Source organism: Spermophilus citellus (assembly GCF_964194105.1).
Source record: "Spermophilus citellus genome assembly, chromosome: 12".
NCBI classification, from domain to species: Eukaryota; Metazoa; Chordata; class Mammalia; order Rodentia; family Sciuridae; genus Spermophilus; species Spermophilus citellus.
The window spans coordinates 9,729,091-9,752,051 of record NC_138198.1 but is presented as its reverse complement, the minus strand read 5'-3'; positions in this window follow the sequence as shown (position 1 = coordinate 9,752,051).

Here is a 22,961-nt window from a genome sequence, read left to right as displayed (position 1 = left end):
GGCCCCATACTGAGGCTTACATATAACGTTGCATTTCATTTTACACTGTATTCCTATGATGGGGTGTGACTCTCCCTCTTAGGGAGATAAGAGACTCAGAGAGGAGGTGACTTAGCCAAAGTCTAATCGGGATTCAAGCCCCGATCTTTCTACTGCCCAAGTTCAAGGTCTTTCCGTCAACCCACAGGGCATATCCATGATGACCCAACTCAGCAAATGGGTGACATGGCCTTGGCCTTTACACACGCATGGCCTTCTTCGAAAAGGTTCTATCTGAATGATTTTGAAGGCGTAGGGGAGGAGACTTAGGGCCGTGAGGAAGAGACTGCATTGTATTCAAAGGACAAAGGGTCCAGCCTAAGTTCATTCACTCACTCACGAGTTATTCTGTGCGCTCTCTTCATGCATGAGGTCTGTGTCAGACCAAGCCCCACGTGCCTTCCCCAGAAGAGGCACAGGAGGCAAGCCTGAAGCAGAGCTTGAAGGGGTGGGGAGAGGGCCCTTTTGGTCTAGAAGGGTCCGGGAAGGCTTTTCTGATGAGGGATATTGGAGCAGAGGCCTGGAGAATGAGAAGCAGCTGGAAGAAGAATATTCCAGGCAAAGAGAGACTCGGGAGTTGGAAAGGGCTTGGAATAACGGAGGCCAACATTTCTGGGGCAAGTGAGAAGGAGTGGAATGTGAGATGAAGTTAGAAAACTCAGCAGGTGCCAGGCCACAGACAGCCTGTGACTAGGGTTGCCAAATAGAATACAGGACGCCAAGTTACCTTGGATACCATGCTGTAACGTGTGATCAGCAACAAATGCTTTCTGGTGTAAGTATCTCCCAAATATAAGTGGGACATACTCAACGCTAAAAAGTAAAACAATGTCCCCATCTTATCAATGCATCCCATGTTTTTATGGCTGAGGCTGCCAGCCCTGTAGGGTGAGCCTTCAGGAATCCATTCTAAGAACAGTGGGAAGTCATCAGAGGACCTTAAGCAGGGGGTGACGTAAACTGATTTACATTTTTTAAAGATTATTCTGTGGAAAGTGGATCATAGTAGAGCAAAAGCAAAACAGGAGACAGTTACTGTTGATCAGATCAGAGATGATGGTGACCGGGGTGACTGGGGTGAGGGGGTGGCTGTGGGGCTGGAGGGCAGACTGACCTGGGATACACTGCAGATGGACCCGGCCACTTGGACAGCCCTGGAAGGTGTGAGGTGGAGGAGCTGGGGAATCCAGGGTGATTCTGAGCTATAAGAGCAAACCGCCATCTGCTTTTTATGCCTAGGGAAGCTTCTTAGATGGAGAAGTTGACTTTACAAAATCAAGCGCTCAAGCATTGGTGGTATCAGTAACCTTTGGGGGTCTTCCTTAGTTCTAGGCCCACATCGAGGCCTTGAGTGTCGACATGCTTACTCAAACACTATGTGCCCGTGGGCTTTAGAGTTCTGCGGAGGGACCCTGGTTTCCATGTTGCGTGTGACATTCACGCCCCCTCACTCTGGTGGAGGCCAAAAATAGCAGACCTCTGGGACTCTGGATTTTTCCATTTGTCAAGCCAGTTTTAAAAGATGAGGTTGCTTTAAATCTGAGCTACGGCAACCTTGACCCAGGAGAGACGACAGTTCATCAACTTCTTGTGGGCTTAACCCAGAGAGACACGTAAGGGAGCCAGGAAGAACTTACGAGCCAAGCCGAGCCCAGCCCTCCGCTGCCAGCCCCAGCGGCTTTGGGGAGTAGAAACTAGTAAAAGAGAGTTTGGGGAAAGAATTTAGAGAACGAATTCTAAATATGGCAAAAGGAGACAAAGAGCACTGTGTTCCATGAGTCTGGGTCACTTCCAGGACACTGTGCCTACTGTATGCTCCCACAAAGGCCAAAGAAATAATCACGACACATTTATCATTCACTGGGCAGAATTATTTTGGCAAGAAATCTATGCCCCGGAATACATTAGACTGACAGCATATTGTTAAAAATGGAGATGATTTTTTTCAAAGCCGAAAGGTACTTAGGCCACCCCATCCGGCTAAAGGACTGGGTGGTTATGTCAGGCTACGTGTATTAAATGTTTGGGATAAATATTAAGTGATGCACGAAGTCAGGTCTTGTGGGAGTGCACTCCAGGGACTTGGGAATCACACAGTAAGAGCCACACCGGGGGAGGCTGATTCTACTCTGGGGGGGTGAAGCAGACTCCATCGTGTTCTTGATAAAAAGCTGCATTCGGCATAAATAAATGCATTGGTCCGAACATTAGGATTCTAAAGACTAAACAAAGGGACTTGTCCTCTGTGCCACCCGGGCAGCTGGCCACAGAAGAATGTTTCAGGGGGTGGTAAGAGAGGTCAGGACGGAATTCTCTTCTGGAAAAAAAGTGCAGGGCACTCTGCTTTTTTTTCCTGCGGGTGTGAATGATCATGGACATGCGCTGTTCATCTCCCCGGCGCAGGGCTCCTGGGTATCTCCGTCCTTAGAAATTCACACTGAAGCCAGCCTCAGATGCCTTGGGTATTCGGGAACAAGAGAAGGGAATTGATCCAGGACACCTCCGATGTCTCGTGGTAGTTCAGGGCAGAGTTTCTCAGCCGCAGCACCTGTGACATGGGCGCTGGCTCATTCTTTGTTGCGTGGGTCTGTCCTTGTGTGCATGGTCGGATATTTAGCACCATCCCTGGATTTGACACCTAGGATAGAGTTCCCCCCCACTGGGACAGCACAAAATGTCTCTAGACATGGCTAAATGTCCCCTGGGTCGCATGGAGGACGCCTGTTGGACAGTCACTGGATTAGGCTAGGGGGTGAGTTCAGGACATTGGACTATCAGCTTGCTGTCAATCCACTGTTTCAGGAAGGGCAGGACCGTTAGCTCCAAACCCCTGACCTCACAGGTAGGTGAAGGAAACCCCAGAAAAGTGAGGGCTATACCCAAGGTCACACCAAGGCTACAGGACAATGGCCTCAGCTCCTCCCCACGCTGCTCATGGCTGTCCCTGCTGGATCCCAGAATGTGGGGGGATGAGGAAAACCGAGGTGGAGATAAAGTCAAGCAGCAGACCGTTCTATTCCCAGTCGTGGCGGGACGTGCAGAGAGATACAGGTTTATTCCGACTGACACCTGAGAGGCCCTCTTCCCAGACACCTCCTGGAATGCTCAGGTGGCTTTCTTCCTAGAGAAGCCACCGCCTCTTTCTTGGGACTAAAAGCAGGTGAGATGGAGGTGCAGCCTTCAGCAGGCTGTCTTCCTCATCAGCCCCAGGAACAAAAAGTGCCCCACATCACAAGACCCGCCCCTTTCCTCCCAGAGGTTTCTCCGATCTCACAGTCCAAACCGGCACTGGTGAGAAAGCGCTCCAGTTACCCAGAAATCCCCTTTCCTTTGTCAATGTGCTTCTGTTGAAGCCTGGGCTGGACTCGCTAGAGAGCTGGGAACCGTAGCCATTTTCATAATCCCCAATCACAAAGCCCAGTGAGCTGTGTTGTGTACTCAATTAATGAGTCATCAGCTGAAGAAGGGAAAACCCTCCAAGTGTCGTTCTCCCCCTTCCTAACAGGCAGCAGAGGGCAAAAGAGAGTCCGAATCATGAAAGAAGGGATCCCTCGCCTATTGATTGCACCCTGGTGAACAAAAGAGAAAACTTGATTCTCAAGGCCAAATATTTTATATAGACTAGGTATTGAAAACATATAATAGTAAGCATTATAAAATGGGGACCTTATTTCAACTTCACATCCTAAAATGATGCTGTTACGCTGGGTAATTACATAATAAATTTGTTAGGGGAATATAAAGCAATAAAAATGGTGGTAATGGTTTGTCATTTAATAGCTGAATTGTAAATGAGTTTTTCCGCATTAATGTAGCAGGTTGCTACAATTAGGAGACCATACTTAGGGGTGTCTTTAATTTCTTAAAAAAATGTTTCTGAGGTTCAGTATCATTAATTTCCTCATTTGAAGATGCTACATGTTTAACCATTTGAAGTCAGGGGACTTTAGGATTTTTGAGGAATGAGAACCATCTGCTCAAAAGTGTATGTGGGTGTGCATGTGTGCACTCTCACACGGAAGAAGAGCAGGCATCTGTTCCTGTGTTAATAAGTCCACCTAGGCCAACAAGGTAGCAAAGTGCCAACCCTGTGGAGTCAGGGTCTCGTAAATGATGGCCCCCGGTCAAACACCAACTAGTTACATGATCCTGAAAAGTGGCTTCATCCTCCTGAACCTCCCTCTGGAATCTTGCTGAGAAAGTGGAAGCAATCAACCAGCCACTTGATAGGGCACTGCTGCATGAGGGCGTTGTTCTGTGCTAGGGATGATGTCAGCTGACACAGGCACTTGGTGCAGTCCTGGCCCCGGGTGTGAGCTAAAGTGGTGACAGTTACTGCTTCTGCAGGCACCGCCAGCCCATGGTACCCTGCTCCACTCAGATCTGACCTTCTTTGTGTCCTTTTTATTCAGCACAGTACTCCATTTCCAAACCTCTTCCCATGTGTCCAGTCTTCCAGAATGGACAGAAATTAGGCACACTGGTCCCCCCCCCCCAAAAAAAAGGACACAAGATCAAAAATTCTTGCCAGTGAAATTAGGAAAACTAACATTTAATGAATTCACACCGTGAACGCTCTCCTGAGGTTGAAATTCCTAAAGCATCCTTAGGAACCCGCACTATCCTGTGTTCAGATGAAAAGTTCAACGAGTTTCAGCAACTGTCCAGTGTCCCTCGGCTCAAAGGCAGCAGAAGTGGAAGTCCCATCCAGTCCTGCCCAGGAACACACGCTCTCACGGTATGAAACAGTCACCAAACACGTAGCATTGGCAAGGCAGAGGCGGGAGAGGTGGGAGCGGGGCCCGTCGGGTGGGAAGCCGAGCCAGACCCGGCCTGGTCCCGCGGATGGGGACCTGTGACCCAGCGCGTCTTCATTTCTGCTGCGTCCTGGACGCCTCTCCATTGGAAACGCCCCTGCACACGGCCTGGCTCAAATCTCGGCCTTCTCTTGAAGGGAGTGGGTCGAGGTCATTCCATTCACCGTTTCTCGGGTGACAGGGCGTGGGTCCGACTTCCGAGGACCAGGCCTTCTCCCCACCAGAGCACAGGGGTCTGGGAGAACTCTCCCCACGGCTGGGAGCCAAAGAGAGGCCTGTGAACCAGGCCTGGCCAATCACTGATGGCCATAAATCATCTCTGAACAGTGATTGGTTAAGAGATAGACATGTGACCCAAACCAGGCCAATGAGACTCCATTCTGTGATTTTATGCAAATTGCTAGGAAGGAGAGCTCTTCTTTTCTTTGGCCAGTCTGGTAGAATATGAGCAAGCTGCCCCGTGCTACCATCCCACTTGCTCACTAGACGCCCATCCGTTAACCATCTTTCTGAAATATAAGCAAGCTGCTACTTGATGATGATGATAATAATAATGACCATCTTACCACTGGGAAGGACAGCCCGTAAGTATGAGAGTGAAGGCAACACATCAGGCAGAAAGATAATGAGAGGAGAGAATGAAGTTGCAGTGCCTAGATCCAGCCACACCTGAAGCTAATGTTTCTCTGGGCTTTTCAATTACTGAGCCAATAAAAAACCATTTTTCTTACTCACTCTGTTTGAGTCATTTGCAACCAAAACTTAATGAGGAATCTCAGTGATAATAAGAAGTCTGGGACTCTTGCTTTCGTGCCGTTTGTGGCTCACAGTAGGAGCCTAAGCTCTTCCAGGACTGTATATACAACATATTGGGCTCCAACCACAAGAAACACCTTAAAGCAAAAGCTGGAAATATTTGGGTAGAAAAGAACATTTGTTTATCTTCCAGCTCATACATGGTGGATATGCAATTCTAATCTCTTTTTAAAGGGCAGCTCCTTGGAACTGGATACTGCTTAAATGCCAGGCCCAGACAGCTGCCAATGGGAACATCATCCAGTTATTATTTTTCAACAGTGGTGTAGGGGATGGATGACTCCACATTTTCTCACTGCCATGAAACAAAGTAGAGAAATGCAGATTGTCTTAGCTGTAAATGTGAGCTCAGTCCCTGGAAACAACAGAGGAAGGGGAGGTGAGCAAGTGTGAACGTTGCCAAGTCCCTACTATGCATTCAAGAACGAGCAAAGAGTGTTCTATGTCCATCAATCCACTGTATTTGGGATCAGAGCTCTAGTGGCAAGCCCAACATGAGAGTGGGCTTTCTGTCACTGTAACACAATACCTGAGACAATCAACTTATAAGGACAAAAAGTTCATTTTGGCTCAGATTTGGAGGTTCTGGTCTGTGATCACTGATTGGCCCCTGTGCTTTGGGCCTGTGGCAGTACAATGTGGCAGGAATGTGTAGCAGGACAAAACTGCTCACCTCATGACTGGGAAGTGAACAAAATAAATGAATAAAAAGAGGAGGAGCTCAGGGCCCCACATCTTAAAGGTCCCGCCACTCTGGGGATTGGCTTTAACACACGGTCTCTGGGGCACATTTAAGAGGCAAGTTATAGCACGCAGATTTGCTTAGGAGACCCTGAGCAAGCCACTTAGCTGCTGCGGTCCTTGGCGTGTTCATGAGGTGGGGTAGTAGCTAGCCACCACCAGAGAGCCTGGGTGTGGTGACTGGAATCTTATCTGAAGGATTCCTAAAGGCAGGTCGGGAAGCGTTAGTCAGGTAAGTTCATTAACATAGGAGCTGCGGGTTTTCTAAGATAGACATCCGCTCCCGTCTCTTGGTCCAGCCCGTGTGGCTGACGGACAGGCCTGCGGGGCTGTTGAGCTGGGCAGCACAGCCGCTGGCAGCTGTGGCCCTCAGGGGCCCAGGGCAGCCTCCAGCAAAGCACAGAACATGTCCCCCGTGGGGCCTGCCTCCTCCCCGGAGGCAGGTGGTGGCACAGAGCTATTATGAGGACCAGCAGAGAAAGTCTACCCGAGAGCCCTGGACAGTGCAGGCACACAGTGGATCCTGCCGTCATGTCTAACTGCAAAGAGCCAATTCAGATGAACGAATGAGCAAATCCCGTAGTGGATGTGGAGAACCCAATCAGATACTCTTATGCGGCACCGGAAACCCTGGAAACGGGTGTGAAGTAGAGCGGAGACCAAGCTTCAGGAGTCCCCGAACAGCCTCAGCAAGTATCTTGGCCTCTCTGAGCCACCATTTCCTCCGTGGTCCAGGTAGGAATGAGGAAAGTGGGGATCAGTAATAACTGGAGTCTCCAGGTCCTATGAAGCTGTGACTTGCGATGATCCTAAAACAGGTGTTCTTGGACTTCCGAGGGGCTCTGCCCCAGGAAGTTCACTGTAAGTTGAGAATATCTTAAGTCAACACAAGAGGACGGTGAACCCTCTCCCCAGTGCAGAAAAAGATCAAAATTCAAAACTGGAAGTCAAGTACCACTAAGTGCATGTTGGGTTGGCTCCATCCTAAAGTCCGAAAATTGCAAGTTGGACCATTATTTACATTTCATTTAAATAATCAAAACAAATAATGTCAGAAGCCAAAGGAACAGCCCCCCGCGACTCAGCTTGAGACGAACACCCCAGACCAGGCGAGAAGAGCCCCAGGCAGGGGACGCACACTGGGCCTTGTTGTCAAGACAGTCGAGACAGGCCCTCTGCTTGGCTGCGGGTGCCTCAAAGGCCAGCTTTAGGGGCAGAATCCAGGACACAAGGGGTGGGGGGGAAGCTGCAGGAGAGAGAGAGAGGCCAAGAGAACCAGCCCTGGAGGAGTCCCGAGAAAAGCCACCAAGAGCAGCAAGAACAGCAGGGACATCGAGGCGCTGTGTGCCCGGTGCCCTCGTGGGCCACGGCCACCTGGAGACTGTCCACTGTCGCTGTTATTCTTGCCCCTGCACATTCACTGCCCCTGGGAGAGCAAAGCAAAGCCTGGAGTTGACCTTGTGGAAGCCGAGTCCAGGCACAAGACAGAAACCTGGGAGCAGAAATAGTGAGCATCTGAGGAGAGGAAACGTGGGCTCTGGGAACCCTGGGCAGAGGCTCTGTACCCCACAGAGTTTGGGGGAGTCCAGCCCATAGAGAAACCAAGAGGAGGCACAAGGCCCAGAGTCCCCCGTGTCTGACGTGGCCCAACAGCAGGAGAGATGTCCACGCTAGGAGTGGAGGGGACTGAGATGGCTTCACAGGCCCCCGGGGAACACAGGACAGGGCAAGAGCCGTGAGGCTGCCTGTGGGCCCAGGCACCAGCCACAGGGTTGTCCCCCACCATGCCATGGTTGTCCCCCGCCACGCTGTGACAGAAAGGCTTCATCTCACACGTGCAGCCTGATGACAGAAGAAGGGTGAAATTCAGATGATGGTGACAATAGGGGGCACTGGGAACACCAGGCTGTGGACATCCGGTCCTGCCATTTGTTCCTCCACAGATATCTAGCAGACGGCATATGGCCCGCTGGGTGAGGCCACGCTGGAAGCAGGGACAGCGATGATCACTACGCAGTCTGCGGGGCTTCTTCTCACCAGCGGCCACAGCCCGATGGAGGAGACAGACCCCCAAAGAACGATAGGAGGGTGCATCATGGCCGTGATGTGCAGGAAGTGGGGAGGCGCTGACCGTGGGAACAAGCAGCAGTGGACACTGAGTCTATGAGAGGCTGGGGACAGCTGTGCTGAACAGCAGGCACTCAGAAGTGGGGAAACAGGAGGTGGCAGATGGAGACACACATTCAGGTCCAGTGTCCATTACCACAAATCCCAGCAGCTCATAGACTCCGCCCCCCAGTGCTGGCACACACTCCCCGGAGTTCCCTGCCTCCTCTCCTGCCCAAGCAAGGGCAGAACCCTGGTGCGGAGGCTCCAAAGGCCCGGGCGAGGTCTCAGCACAGCCTTGCTAAGGTTGCCTGGGGGTGCAGCCACCTTGGAATCTCCCTGGTATCTGAATGGGGCAGAGAGAGAAACTGGAATTGACCTGAGCCCTCCCTGGCCCGCGATCTTCCTCTGAAGCACCCCAATTCCTGATTCTTTTGCACTAAACCAAAGGTGGTTTGGTCTTACCACCTGCTTACGCAGGCTCCAAGGAGAAGGAAAGCCGCAGCCCACCCCTAAGGGGCCGCAGGGTCCCAGCACCTACAGCAAACTGTTCATTCATCCTCCTGAGCAGAGCCTTCCCTGGGGCCCTCGGCTGTCAGAGGAAGGGGCCCATGAGCAGCTGGGACGGAGAGCACATGGACCAACGTGCCCAGGAGGGAAAGGGGAGAAGAGAGGCAAAACAACCCTCAGACCTCCGCTTCTGCCAACCGCCCACAGGCAAAGCCCAGATGGGCTCTCCACCAGGTGTCCTGCCACAGGGTCCTGCGTGCCACCTGACACCCAGGGAGGGACACCATCCTCCAGAGCGGACATTTCCTCAAAGCACCATTTTAGGACAAATGGAAAGAAAGAGCAGGCTGGAGGGGCGAGGGTCAGATGAAGCCGCAGGGCGCTGGCCAGCCCAGACACTGACATTTACAGAGGACCAGGACCACTTTAGCCAAGTTCCTTTTCCCTCCACGGGTCCCGCGTGATATTTAAACAGAAGCATCGCCCTGGTGGCATTTATGTCTCCCAAACTCCTCAGAAGTGCGTCTGTCGTTAGAAAGGCTCATTTGTGGTCTATTTCAAGAGACAAAGTGAAAACTGCTGATTAAAAAAAAAATAGGAAAAAAGTCAATTGGGGCCTCCTAAAATCAGGCTACGCCTTCTAATGTGAATACTGTAATCCTGAGAAGTCAAAACATCCCTTTCCCTTCAAAGAACTGATGGTCTTGGGGCTGGGGTTGTGGCTCATTGGAAGAGCGCTTGCCTAGCATGTTGGAGACACTGGGTTCAATCCTCAGCACCACATAAAAATAAATAAATAAAATAAAGATACTGTGTTCACCTACAACTAAAAAAAAAAATTAAAAAAAAATAAGAACTGATGATCTTTAATTGAGCCTTTTGCTTGAGACCATGACCTTGGTCTATGTGATGACCAACCCACGGAAGAAACCATCAAAGCCACTGGCCTGCCATGGGGCTGAGACCATCCACCCTCAGTAAGAGGCCAGGCTGGGCCCTAAAGGTGGTTCCCTCCTTCGTTGGAATCTTCCCTTATCTGTGGAATCTGGGGAAGGGAATCGTAGTTACTCAGGGTTAGGCTTAGATCATCCTGAGTGGTGGGTGGGTCAAGTTTCTTCATCATGGTTTGCATTATCAGAATCGATTTTTTTTTTTTGGCAGATGCATGCTAAAAACTGCATTTTTAAGTGGATAAAAGTGCACCATAAAAAGAAACTCATATCTGGAGCCATCAGCACATTTTCATGAGTGTTGCAGCTAAATTGGAAGGAATGTGCACTTTTGAGATTTCTAATGTAGATGCAAATTTGTGTTCAGCAGTCTACATTCAGCTCTCTTATTCCTCAGGCCCTGCCCCACCACGAATTCTATAGACATTTTAAAAAAAGACCCACACCTCTGCTGGCACAGGGTCCCTTTGCCAGTGAGATTTTCTGCTCTCAGGTCAACCTCGTTAAGCCACGTGGAGTCTCGTGTGTGTCTCCCAACACGGGCATGGACTCTGCCACCTCCCCTTTGTTCTCCCCAGTGAGATCCCTCTGACTGATCAAACTGAAGAAAAGCAAGTTGGGCCTCGCGTCTTCAGAGGAACAAACCATCTGAGACCCGCTCGCATCTGATCTGCCTGTGGGCTACAAAAGCTTATGCTTTACAATGAAAGCTGGGTTTGGTTGGAAAACGGGAGCAAATCCAGCTTCTTGCTGCTCCCACCTCGCTGTTTCAACTTGACCATGATCCCCACCATTGAAGCTCCCAGGAACAGGCTCTTCCGAGGCCCTCCTGCCAATCTAAACCTCTCAGGCACGTGACTCGGCGTGGCTGATGCATGGATCCTCTGTACGGCTTTATAGCTTGGTCTGGATACAGGGCTGAGAGGAGAAGGGATGTAAGTGGGTTTTGATGCAGATGGCCCCTCCTTTGGCACAAGCATCGGAATGCTGAGAGTACCCACCGCAAGACACCAGATAACGCGCCCACAATGACCAGGATACTTAGCATGCACTGGACAGCTCTGATTCCTTTTGTTTTCCAGATGTAGAAGGACTGATGAATCCCAGGCCATAGGCTCGGGTGGGGGATCAGTTTCACTTCTATTTCCTCTGGAGCAGCTTCATCTCAACTGTGACTCCATGCCATCTGCAAGGCAGGCAGCTCAACCCCGCTGATTCTCAGAGCACCCCAACAATACCCAGGAAGGTCTCTTTCTAGCACCAAGATGCAGGAAGGGCCCCCATCCCCCTGTCAGTCCCCGACTCCACGGCACGTACCAGCTGTGAGTCACCAGACCACACTGGTTGCCATGGAGATACTCATCATCCCAGTCCACTGGTCCCTGGGATGCTGCTTCCACACCAGGCATGAGGACTGGGAGAGCTTGGTGGTGCTGGGAAGCCCTCACCCTCGCCTTTGGCATCCTTGGGGCAGTGTGAGGGGCCGTGTGAGGGATTAGGGTGATAGTGCCCTGGCTTTCAGAATGCTCTTCAGGTTCAAGTACAGGGATATAGACTTATTCAAAGACTATCCCTCCCTCCCTCTTGATGCCCATCTGGGAGGTACTGTCTCTGCCCAAACCTACCCAGCTCTGTGATGTTCAAAGCCAGAAAGGGGCGGGTCTGCAGGCAACTCCAACTCTCCACCCTGCTCTGAGCCTCCCGGCTGGGAGACTGCGACCTCCTTGAGAAATGCAAAGGGGAAAAGAGAAAAGCAATATCTGAATGTAAACCCATGTAACCTAGACTCCCAAATGTTACAAAGTTACACATCATGACAGTGAGGCGTGTTCTTTTGCCTGCACAATCTCATCTTTCTTTGCTCTGACTGTCTTGCAGCCCCAGAGCTAAATATTATTCCTGAGCTAAATATTTCATCACACATTCCGTCTGCCTTCCTAGTCCCTTACTTCCTCTTCAGTGCCCCCACTTAGTTGACAGCAGGGAGAAGCACGAACTGGTAGATAACAGGTAGAAGGCAGGCACGTGAAGTTCACGGCCATGGGCATCTCACTCATTCTCGTGAATACAGAACATGCTGGTGGCCACAGGGAGACTGACAGTATGATGTAGATGAAGGGACCCCAGGTGGCTTCCCAAGTATGACAAAGCCACATGAGATAGGATAAAGATACCACATGTATCAGATACATTGAATCGCTAAAGGGGAACAAAGTTTTGTTTTGAAAGTGCATCTACCTGGTTTGCAGAAGTCACCTGGACACAGGGAGACAGGGTCAGAGATCTGGGCTCAGAGTCAGTAACCAGCATTCTCAACCCAGATGTTCCATGAAGAGCAGGTAAGAAAAGCCCAACCCCCAGGCTGACTCTAAATGTGCTCATCTTTGGGTCCACAAATCCCCGGCCTCTCTTCAGCTTTAAGGGTCTTGGATGTGAGTTGCTTTTAAAATTGAAAATATTTTTAAATGCCATCGTATGGTGCTAAGTCTGCAAACCTGGCTGGATCAAACCCCAGGCTGGTCAACCTGCTGTTGTCTACTGTGCCTGCACTGTGGACTCTATAAAACCCAGCAAACTTTATATGTATTAAAGTTTAATAGCAGTCCAAGAGTGAGTAGGTGAAAGAGATGTGAACAGTACCTAAGGGGTGTTTTATTCATGTTGATTCTCATATGTATGATAAATAGTTCCTGTGCCTGATTCTTTGATGAGAGTAGGTTCTTAAAGACCTCGGCCAGGGGAGCCCATAAGGAAAACGGAAATCATCCACCATAAAAGAAAGAGGAAAAATATTCATATTATTTCTTTGGGGACCCAGCAGGGTATAAAAAGAGACTGCCATTTTCAACTCGGCCAGACATATTTACCATGAATGTACTAGTACAAAACTCATGCTGGGGGAGGCTCAGCAACATTGCCTGGCCCTTGGATAGCCGCACACCCAGCAGGGGCTCTAGGGTCACAGTAGATGACGCATATACCTGTGTGTCTGGGTTGTCCCATGTATGGGACATTGACATGTGCTTGAATACAGGTATGCATACATAGGCATGTGTGTATGGAATGTATAAATAACACATAGGTGGTCTGGCTGTGGTACCCTGCTTGTGAGTTAGCTTCTTGGTTGTCTTTTAGAGCATAGATCCGTAAACTTTTCCTGCAAAAAGTCAGATAGTAAATATTTTAAGCTTGTGAGCCATCAGGTATCGGTTGTACCTACTCAATCGGCCACTGCAACGTGAAAGCAGGCATACATGGTGTGTAAGCAAATAAATGTTCTCGTGTTTCACTAAAATTTTATTTATGCACACTGAAGTTCAAATTTCATACACCATTCACCTGTCACAAAATAGTATGCTTCTTTTGATTTTCAAAATCCATTTAAAAATGCAAACACAATTGTCACTTCTCAAACCATACATGCACAGGTGAGCTTTGGCCCAAGGGTCATGGTTTGCCAGTATATAATTTAGAATGCCATTTCCCATAGAGACAAACAATTGGAGACACTGTTTACGTTGCCAGATCAGTCTACAAAGGTCAACTCAATCCATGAAGAATCCAAATTATAGCGTGTAGAGCGGCTAATATTTTGTACTGTTTAGGCCAGGCACGGTGCTAAGCTCTTTTTTTTTTTTTTTATTGCTCCCCTTGATGCTCAGTACAATCTTATGGGAAAACAGGTTTAGATAGCGGAAGTGGTTTGTCCATCTCAGCTAAGAAGCTGCAGGACTGGGGTTTGGATGGAGGTCTTGGGATCTTGGAGCTGTGGTATTTACAGCCAGGGCCTGCTCAGAAGGCAGGGGATGGTGCCAGGGACTTAGTAAACCCTCAGGGCACATTGGCGAGCGTGATCCTCATCATTATTACGAACGGTACTATGTTAGCCCCTCTAAATTACCACTTATGGTACCATTTCCTCATCCGAGTTCCCACCTGGGATGTCCCAAACATTTCCCTCTTCCCTGGCTTTCAACACCCCCACGGTGACATTTAGCAATAAAGATGGAAATTCTCCTGTGTGGGTAGGACTCATTCTCTTTAATTATCCACACTCAGACAAGTCAATCACATTTCCCAGTTGCTCCAACTAAGGGAACAAAAGGTGAAGAGGCCTGTTTTGGCAGCAGAGCCTGGGGAAGCTGTATTGAGACCTTCTGCTCAGTCCTGCTGTCTGAGCTGTGCGTGAGCCACGTAGCCACAGAGCAAGGCAGTGCGTGCAGACGTAGCTCACGGCCGTGCAAAGTCTGCTGGGCTTTCAGAAGGGACTGTTCCCATTCCCTCATCTGTACCACCAGTGATATTTTAGTATTCGTGCAAGCGACAGGGTTTGCTGAGAACAAAGAATGCTCAGATCGGTCACAGCTAAAATTGACAGCTTCAAATAAGCAAAGATTTAAGTGAGTATTTTTGTCCCTCCTTCAATTTTTATCTCACTCTCGGCTCCAGCTTTCTTCCAGTCTCCTGGTGGTGCATGTTCTTTAAATGGGCCCTCTGTCATTCTGGATGCCAAAACCTCCTTCCCCTGGGGCACAGACAGCTGACTAGACCTCAGATGTTCCGCCACCACCATCCCGCTGTACCCAGCTTGAAAGCGATCACCTGTCAATCAGAAGTGGTTCTCTCCTGGAGTCATTTGGGGTAATAGGGCAGAGTCCCTGCTGACATCTTCCTGGTAATGTCACCTAATTCACCTAGGACTAAGCCCACTCCCCCATCTGCATGTAGTGGATCGAATCATGAACTCAGAGGCTCATAAGCCAGAACCTAGCATTGCATGAGAAACCATCCCAAACCCTACTGGATCACTGTCTCCCCTTCTTCATATCTCCTCTCTCTCTCTCTCAATCCCTGCCTCCCTCCCCCCCCCCACCTCTCACTCTTCCTCCCTCTCTCCTTGCAGCCTCTCTGGGTAGCTGGCCGAGCTTGCCCAAGCATGGCAACTTTAGAATAGCCTCTTGTATGGCAAGTTAGGGCTCCAGGCACAAGTCTTCCCAAAAGACAGGAAGTGTAAGCTTTCTGTCTTTTCCAACATGGGCCTGGAACCTGGCACGACATCGTTCATTCCCATCGTACTCTATGGTGGAAGCAGGCATGGAGCCCACCCAGGTTCAGGAGGAGGTGGATCCCCCTCTCCACAGGGAGAATGTCGAGGACCCTGCAGCCTCTTCAATCCCCACAGGCGGGTGAGAACCCAGGAGTCAGCTCAGCCAGCACCTCTGTGTGACCAGGACACCCAATAGGAACCAATAAGAGAAGAAAAGTCTATTTGGGCTCATGGTATCCGAGATCTCAGCCCACGACTCCTTTGCTCTGGACCCCTCTTGGGGGAAGTAAAGCTGTCAGTTCACAGCAGCCAGGGAGCAGAGAGAGAGCTTGCATGCAAGGAGCCAGGGGTGCTACAGGGCCAAAGGCAGCCCCCAGTGACCTCCTTCCTCCACCCACATCCTACCCGCCTATAGCTACTGCCCATGAATTCCTTCAAATTATTAACAAATCAAATGGATTAATCCAGATTAGCTCTTGCAATCTAACTGTTTGACCTCTGAACATTCCTACCTGGTCTTACGGGTAAGCTTTCAGAGGACACCTTACATCCAACCATAACGCCCTTTAAAAGTGGCATCAACCTATGTTTTAGCAATGAGCAAAGCCCAGGTTGTGCCTAGAAGTCCTTGGGTAGCTGAAGACTTGCTGCTTTTCCGGAGTGGCACGTTCCAACTTGGCACATCACCTCTTAGCGCTGCTCTCCAACTACAAAGAATGCTCTTCTACCTTTCATACCTTCCAAGACAATTCTGCTGGCTCTTCTAGTCTCCCTCCCTCCGAGCCATACCCCAAGTTCTTCCTGTGTCTTCTGCCATGTCTCCCCCTCCCTCCACTTCTCTCCTCTGATCACCTCTGTTTTCTTCATGTCCTTTTTGAAATGCAAAACAGGAAAATGTTGACTCAGAGGAAAGTGGGCCCCTCCCCTCCCCCCTTCCCTCTCCTCCCCTTCCCACCCCTCCCTACCCCTCCCCTCCCCTCCCCTCTCCTCCCCTCCCCTCCCCACCTCCCCTCCTCTCCTATCTTCTAGGAGCGCAGTCAGGATGAGGATATTATTTGGAGTGATGTGTTAGTCTGTTTGTCTTGCTCATGCTTCCTTGACCCTGTTCATGAGAAGCACCCGACACGGCTGGGCAAGGGTCAGGATGGCCGTACCAGGAGGCAAAGGGGAGGAGGGAGCTATGGTGCCGCAGCTGGCTTTTGGTTTCAGATGTTCCCATCCACCGTACATAATGGTCTTGAAGTAAGGGCGTTGTGAGAGAACTAAGTGCCTTCAAAATTCCAGCACACGGCGTGGGTGGGACCCAGAGCCCCGGTGAAGAGAGGCCAGTTCAGAGGAGGGAGGCAGGGGGTCTCCGCAGACTGAGGGGAAGGAAGAAGCTGCCCTCGAAGGGTTAGAAACAGGAAGGCTCAGGGGTTCCAGGGCTCCTTCTTTTCCTTGCTGCTTGGCACAGATGGGGACATCCCAACCCTATTAGAGACACTCCATGTCTAGGTGGTACTGCCAGGACAGAAGGTCAGCCATGACCATGGGGAGGTGGAGATGAGCAGGCCAGGGTCTGCCGTACGCAGCTGCAGCTCTCACTCCCAAAACACACAGGCAGTCGGGGGGGGGGGGGGGGGGGGACCTTAGGAGACCAGAATCAGCGTGTCAAAGGTGAAACCACCTGGTCAAGTGCCGTGACAAGGATCATGGACATCAGGAGTAGATGACACATAGCACGGCATTCAAAAACCTCAAGTGGCAGTAGCTGCATCTCTGCAATACCCAGGACTGGAATCCTTGGGGCCAAGGGAGGCCCTCACTGGTGGAAACCAGCAGAGACACAGGAAGGTAGGCCGGTCACTCTCCCTCAAGCCAGGAGGACACGGGGGCTCCCTCTGCCGAGGTACATCCTAGCAAGAGGAGGAGCCATGAAAAAAATGGACACTTACCCAGAGGAGACAGAGCTCTGCCCACCCTGCACTGGTGGAATGTGGCCTCCACGCAAGATAAAGACATTTCAATTAGGATACATTTTGGTTTTGCACATCCGAACCACAGAATGCAAATTTCTCATCCTCTACAGAGCCCAAGACCCAATTTTGGCAGCCAACATGTCGCTTCTAGAAGCTTCTGTAGGAGATACAAACAAATCTTTCTAGATCTGAGCTTCTCCCAGGCCACCAGAGACAGACTGTTATACAGGATTCCCTCCTCTGTACTGCAAATGCCACAAGAACTTCCAATCAGACTAGTGCAGTGTGTCCTTGCCTATATGAAAGTCTACCACCCGCTCACGAAACTCAACCACCATTCCTTCACCAGATAATGGCGCTGGAGATAAGTGGCTGCTAAAACTCTGGCAGAATGTGTCATGAGGAACATGGTGTGGAGCCAGCATTGTGATCTGAGAAGTGCTTCTCAAGGCCAAGGCTTTGGGGAGGCCCTTCTGGGCAGACTGGGGTGATGGGTGGTGAGAGGAAGAAGCCCGGGAATGAATCAGTGGAAGGTGGCAGTTGACGGCCTGGGTCTGGACCCCAACTTGCTAACCTTAAAATATTGGTTAATTTAATTATCTTCCCATGCCTCCTGGTTTGCCTTTTCTATGCAATTTATTTTCCCCTCCCCCTCCCCTTCCTCCCCCTCCCCCCTCCCCTTCCTCCCCATCCCCCTCCCCCTCCTCCTCTTCCTCCTCTCCCTCCTCCTCCTCCTCCTCCTCACCTTTCAAAATACCTGACATGGGCAACTGTATAACAAGGGAAGCTTTGGAATGGAAACTGATATTAACAAACAAACAAATAAACACGGTTATGAGGTTTACTATTTGCAAAACTTTTTCTTCTTAAAGTATTTCGGGCAGTGATTTTCGTTTCAAGTTACATTTCCTGGGTGCCTGAGGATCCCTGTGTGTCCCTGGAGCCTCCCGCTGGGACAGGGAATGATAGGGAAGCTGCCAGGGAGTGCAGGACTCCCGTCTCCCGTCATGATCTCAATCTGGGCAGCAGCGTGGGCACACAAGCTGCTTCCACAGACCAGAGTCGCTGCATTTAAACAAACAAACAAACAAAGTTGCAAACTCATTGGTCTTGCTTGATACTCTTAGACATCAGCCAAAAACTCTTGGCTTGCTGATGGACGTGTTTCCATATATTGAATGGTGCACAGAAGTGTAACCTCAGGACTTTCCGGTTCCTGGGTGTGACGCTCTCTGTGTGTCTGCCCACCTCTCTGCTGTGGCTGCAGCTTCACATTCTCACGCTCAGCCAGGCCACAGTCCAGAGTCAGCTCGCAGACCTGGGACCTAGAACCATGGAAACCACAGCTTTCCACGGAGGGATGTGGGGCCTGGGAAGTTCAACCAAAGAAATAACTGAAAGAAGAAAAATAGGCGCAGGAAAATACTTATTGTGGCATTATCAGGAACAGGGGAAGCCAGGTCACATGGCTGGCATGTCCCACAATGGGCAAGAGCAGGCAAAGGGGTCATGTTGAAGGCCACACAGTCACACAGCAAAACGCCCTGATATTTCAAATGAATTTCACACTCAGATGAAATACACACATTTTTTCATGCTTATAATCACAGTGTGCAATCTGTGTGTGTGTGTGTGTGTGTGTGTGTGAGCGTGTACCAAAACATAAAGTGAGTGCATACCACTAATTCCGAGATGGGAATATAAGCAGGATATATTTTCTCTGAAAAACGTCATTTGACTAATATCTGGTTGGCTCTCACCACATACAGAATTCAGGAAAAGGATAGTTAAGAGCATTATGCAAATTGCTTAATTTGGGAGACAGTTAATTGTCTGGGATACATTCGCTTGACTCCAGCTTCCTAATAAAAGTTAGTTTGAGTTGTTTTCTGTTCAGTTTTGCGTATGTGATTGCATTTGTCTTGCAAGTAGGTTAAGTTGTATCAAAATCGTAGCATCACCATTTTTGAAATGGATAGAGTTAAATGAGAAAAAATATTTAGCAAAAAAAAAAAAAAAAAAGAAAGAAAGAAAAGTGGCTATGGTGTTGTGTCACTTCCTATGAGATACGCAGCCGACACAGGCTTTGCTGACTTGAAACCAGGCAGAGTTCTATTCTGGCCACCTCACAGGCGGAGCTCAGGTGCAGAGGGGGATTGTCTGTCCTGATCATCAGGAAGTGGGGAGGGAAGCAGGCGGGCCTCACTGGGGACTGGCACTCAGGGCTGGCACCTGTCCCCCAACCATGTGACTGCTTCCTTGTCTCCTGGCTGCTCAGTTCCCTGCTTATTGCATTGGGGAGGCTTCTCTGGGCTTCTGGAACACTGCCTGCAGCTGCTCTGGACTCCCAGTGACCCCCTTCCAGGGGAGACCTTCCCTTCCCAAGGGAAAGGTCAGGATAGAAGAGCTGTCCTGCACGGGGGCCATCTGGCCAGGTGGTAGGGGACAGGTGTTCACCAGAGGAAGGGGAGATGCTAGCTGCATAGCCTAGCAGCAACCCCTCGGTTGTAGAATAGATCCTGTCTTTTATTGAGGAGTGGACCACAGAGGGCAGGGGTGGACAAGTGCGTCCCGGGGACCCTCTGAGAGACTGTGGACCTAGCTCCCAGCTGCCATTGGGTGAGGGTGCTCTGGGAACTGCTGTTGGCTGCCCCCGGGGAAGGATCCCCAGGCCAGAGACAGCCCCTGGGAGCCAGGAGCTGCAGGCCAGGCCTGGGCTGTGCACCTGACCCCCAGAGCCTGGACCAGGACAGTCTTTAGAAAGGCAACCTGGCTACCCGGAGTGCACCGCTTTGCTTGGTTGTTCATTCACTCACTTTAATAACCAGGCACTGTTTACTTTTAAAAATCAATATAATAATTAGTAATTAATTATGGTATAATATTAATACAGTCAGTGGCACATCCAGGTTAAATATCCCTTAACGGCAACGCTTAAGACCCGCAGTGTTTGGAAGCTCTGATTTATTTTTATTTTTGGATTTTGGAATATTTGCATGCACATGATGGGAGATCTTGGGGGGTGGATCCAAGTCTAAACATGGAATTCATTCATGTTTCATGCACACCTTATACATATAGTCTGAAGGTAATCCAATACAGTATTTCAAATAATTTTGTGCACAAAGCCAAGTTTCATGGTTTGGAGTTTCCCACTCATAGAGTCAGATCAGTGCTCACAAAAGTTGTGGATTTTGGAGCTGTTATGGTTTGGATCTGGAATATTCCCCCAGCAGCTCGTGTATTGAAAGCCTGACTCCCAAAGCAGGTTCACAGGTGACCTGTTAGGCAGTAATTAAGGCTCTGACCTCATCAGTGGATTAATCCATCAAGTGGATCAATCCATTGATAGCTGGATGACTAGGTGGTAACTGCATGCAGGTAGGGCATGGTCAGAGGAAATAGGTGACTGGGGATGTGGTCTTGTGCTAGATCTGTGTCCGGCTGCTTCCCCTCCCCTCCCCTCTCTTCTTCTCTCCTCCTCCTCTTCTTCTTTCTCTCCCTCTCTGTCTCCTTCCTGGCTGCCATAAGCTGAGTAGGTTTTCCCTGCCACATTCTTTTTCCCTGATGCTTTTGCCTCGAAGCCAGCCAACCAGGGTCTGAACCTCTGAACCCACAAGCCAAAATACATCTTTCCTTCTTCAAGTTGTTCCTTTCAGGTATTTTGGTGACAGCAACGATGAGTTGACTAACACAGGAGCATTCTGAATTTCAGATTTTCAGATTAAGGATGCTCAATCTGTATTTAATGTATTCAGTTTGATGGTTTCTGACAGATGAATAACCACCCGCACAGTTCAGATACAGAACAATCCCCTGAACTCACAGTCTCCTTGTATCTCTCTAGAGTTCCCCCAGCCCGTCCCTGACGCATGGAATAAGACAGCGCATACTCCTCGGTGCCTGGCTTTTTTGCTTGGTGTCATGTTTCTGGAATCCGCATCCTGTGTGCGGGTGTTGGTCACCTGTCCATTTTTATTGCTGAGTGGCCTTTTCTTGTAGGGATGTATCACAATCTCTTATTCACTTATGGTGCATGGCCATATTGTAAATTGAGCTGCTATAAACATCGACGTGGCTGCATCTCTGTAGTATACTGATTTTAAGTTCTTTGGGTACAAACCAAGGAGTGGGATGGCTGGGTCAAATGGTGGTTCTATTCCAAGTTTTCTGAGGAATCTCCATACTGCTTTGCTTTCCAGAATGGTTACACCAATTTGCAGTTCTACCAGCAATGCATGTGTGTACCTGTCCTCCTACATCCTCCCTAACATTTTTTAAAAATATTTTATTTACATTTTAGTTTTCAGCAGACACAACATCTTTGCTTGTATGTGGTGCTGAGGATTGAACCCGGGCCGCACGCATGCCAGGCGAGCGCGCTACCGCTTGAGCCACATCCCCAGTCCCTCCCTAACATTTATTGCTACTTGTATTCTTTATAATTGCCATTCCACTGGAGTGAGATGGAATCTCAGTATAGTTTTAATTTGCATTTCTCTAATTGCTAGAGAAGTTAAACATTTTTTCATGTATTTGTGGACTGATCATCCTATTTCTTCTGTGAAGTGCCTGTTCAAGTTCCTTTGCCCATTCATTGGTTGGGTTATTTATTTATTTATTTTCTGGTGTTAAGTTTATTAAGTTCTTTATATATCCTGAAGATTAATGCTTCATCTGAGGGGCAGGTGGCGGAGATTTTTCTCCCATTCTGTAGGCTCTCTGTTTATGTTCTTGATTGTTTTCTTTGCTGTGAAGAAGCTTTTTAGTTTGATTCTTGATTTTACTTCTTGTGCTTTAGGAGTCTGGTTCAGGAATTCAGTTCCTAAATTGATATGATGGAGAGTTGGGCCTACATCTTCCTCTAGGGTCTCTGATCTAATGCTAAGAAGGTCCTTGATCCACTTTGAGTTGAGTTTTGTGCAGGATGAGAGATAGAGGTTTGATTTTATTTTGTTGCTTATGGATTTCCAGTTTTCCCAGCTCCATTTGTTAAAGACTCTCTCTTATCTCCAACGTGTATGCTTTTGGCACCTTCATCTAGTATGAGATAACTGTATTTATGTGGGTCTGTCTCTGTGTCTTCTATTCTGTTCCATTGGCCCTCATGTCTGTTTTGGTGCCGATACCATGCTGTTTTTGTAACTATAGCTCTGTAGTATAGTTTAAGGTCTGGTATTGTGATGTCTCCTGTTTTGCCTTCCTCACTCAGGATTGCTTTGTCTATTTTGGGCTTCTTATTTAACCAAATGGATTTCATAACTGCCTTTTCTATTTCAATGAAGACCATCATGAGAATTTCAATAGGAATTGCGTTAAATCTGTAGAGCACTTTTGGTAGCACAGCCATTTTGACAATATTAATTCTGCCTCTCCAGGAACATGGGAGATCTTTCCCTGGAAGTATTTTGAGTGGTCACTTTTTTAACCAACATTTCTCAGTGCTGTTGTTCGTGGAGGCCCCCCTGATCAGGGGACACACAGCTGGATTCAGGAAGCCCATCTCCAATGTGGGGACATGGTTGGCCTGGTTCAGTGTAGTGCCTTCTCCTCCCAGGGTGCCCACCACGCCCTGGGCATAAGGAAGTCCACTCCATTAACCCGCTCCCTGGAGCCTTCTCTGCCTCAGCTCTCGGCCATCTCCCTTCCTGATGGGATTGCGTGTTTCCAAGATCCCGAGGTGGTTCATCTCAAATGCTGATGCCCAGTAATACCTCCAGTCCCTTACCACCTTATGGGGCTCTGGAGAACTAACGGGGCATTTGTGGAGGGCCTCAAGAGTCGGATTGAGGTTTGGAAAAAGACGGGGATGACTTGGGATTCGGAATTCCTGAATTCCTTAAAGCCACCATGAGCAGTTCATAAATTGTCTTCACCACTTCACTAAATTCTGGTTTGTCCCCTGGAAAGGAGGCCAGGCTAAGGACAACCCCACTGTGGTCTGTCTACAATATTTAAATTCCAGATGTTCTTACTC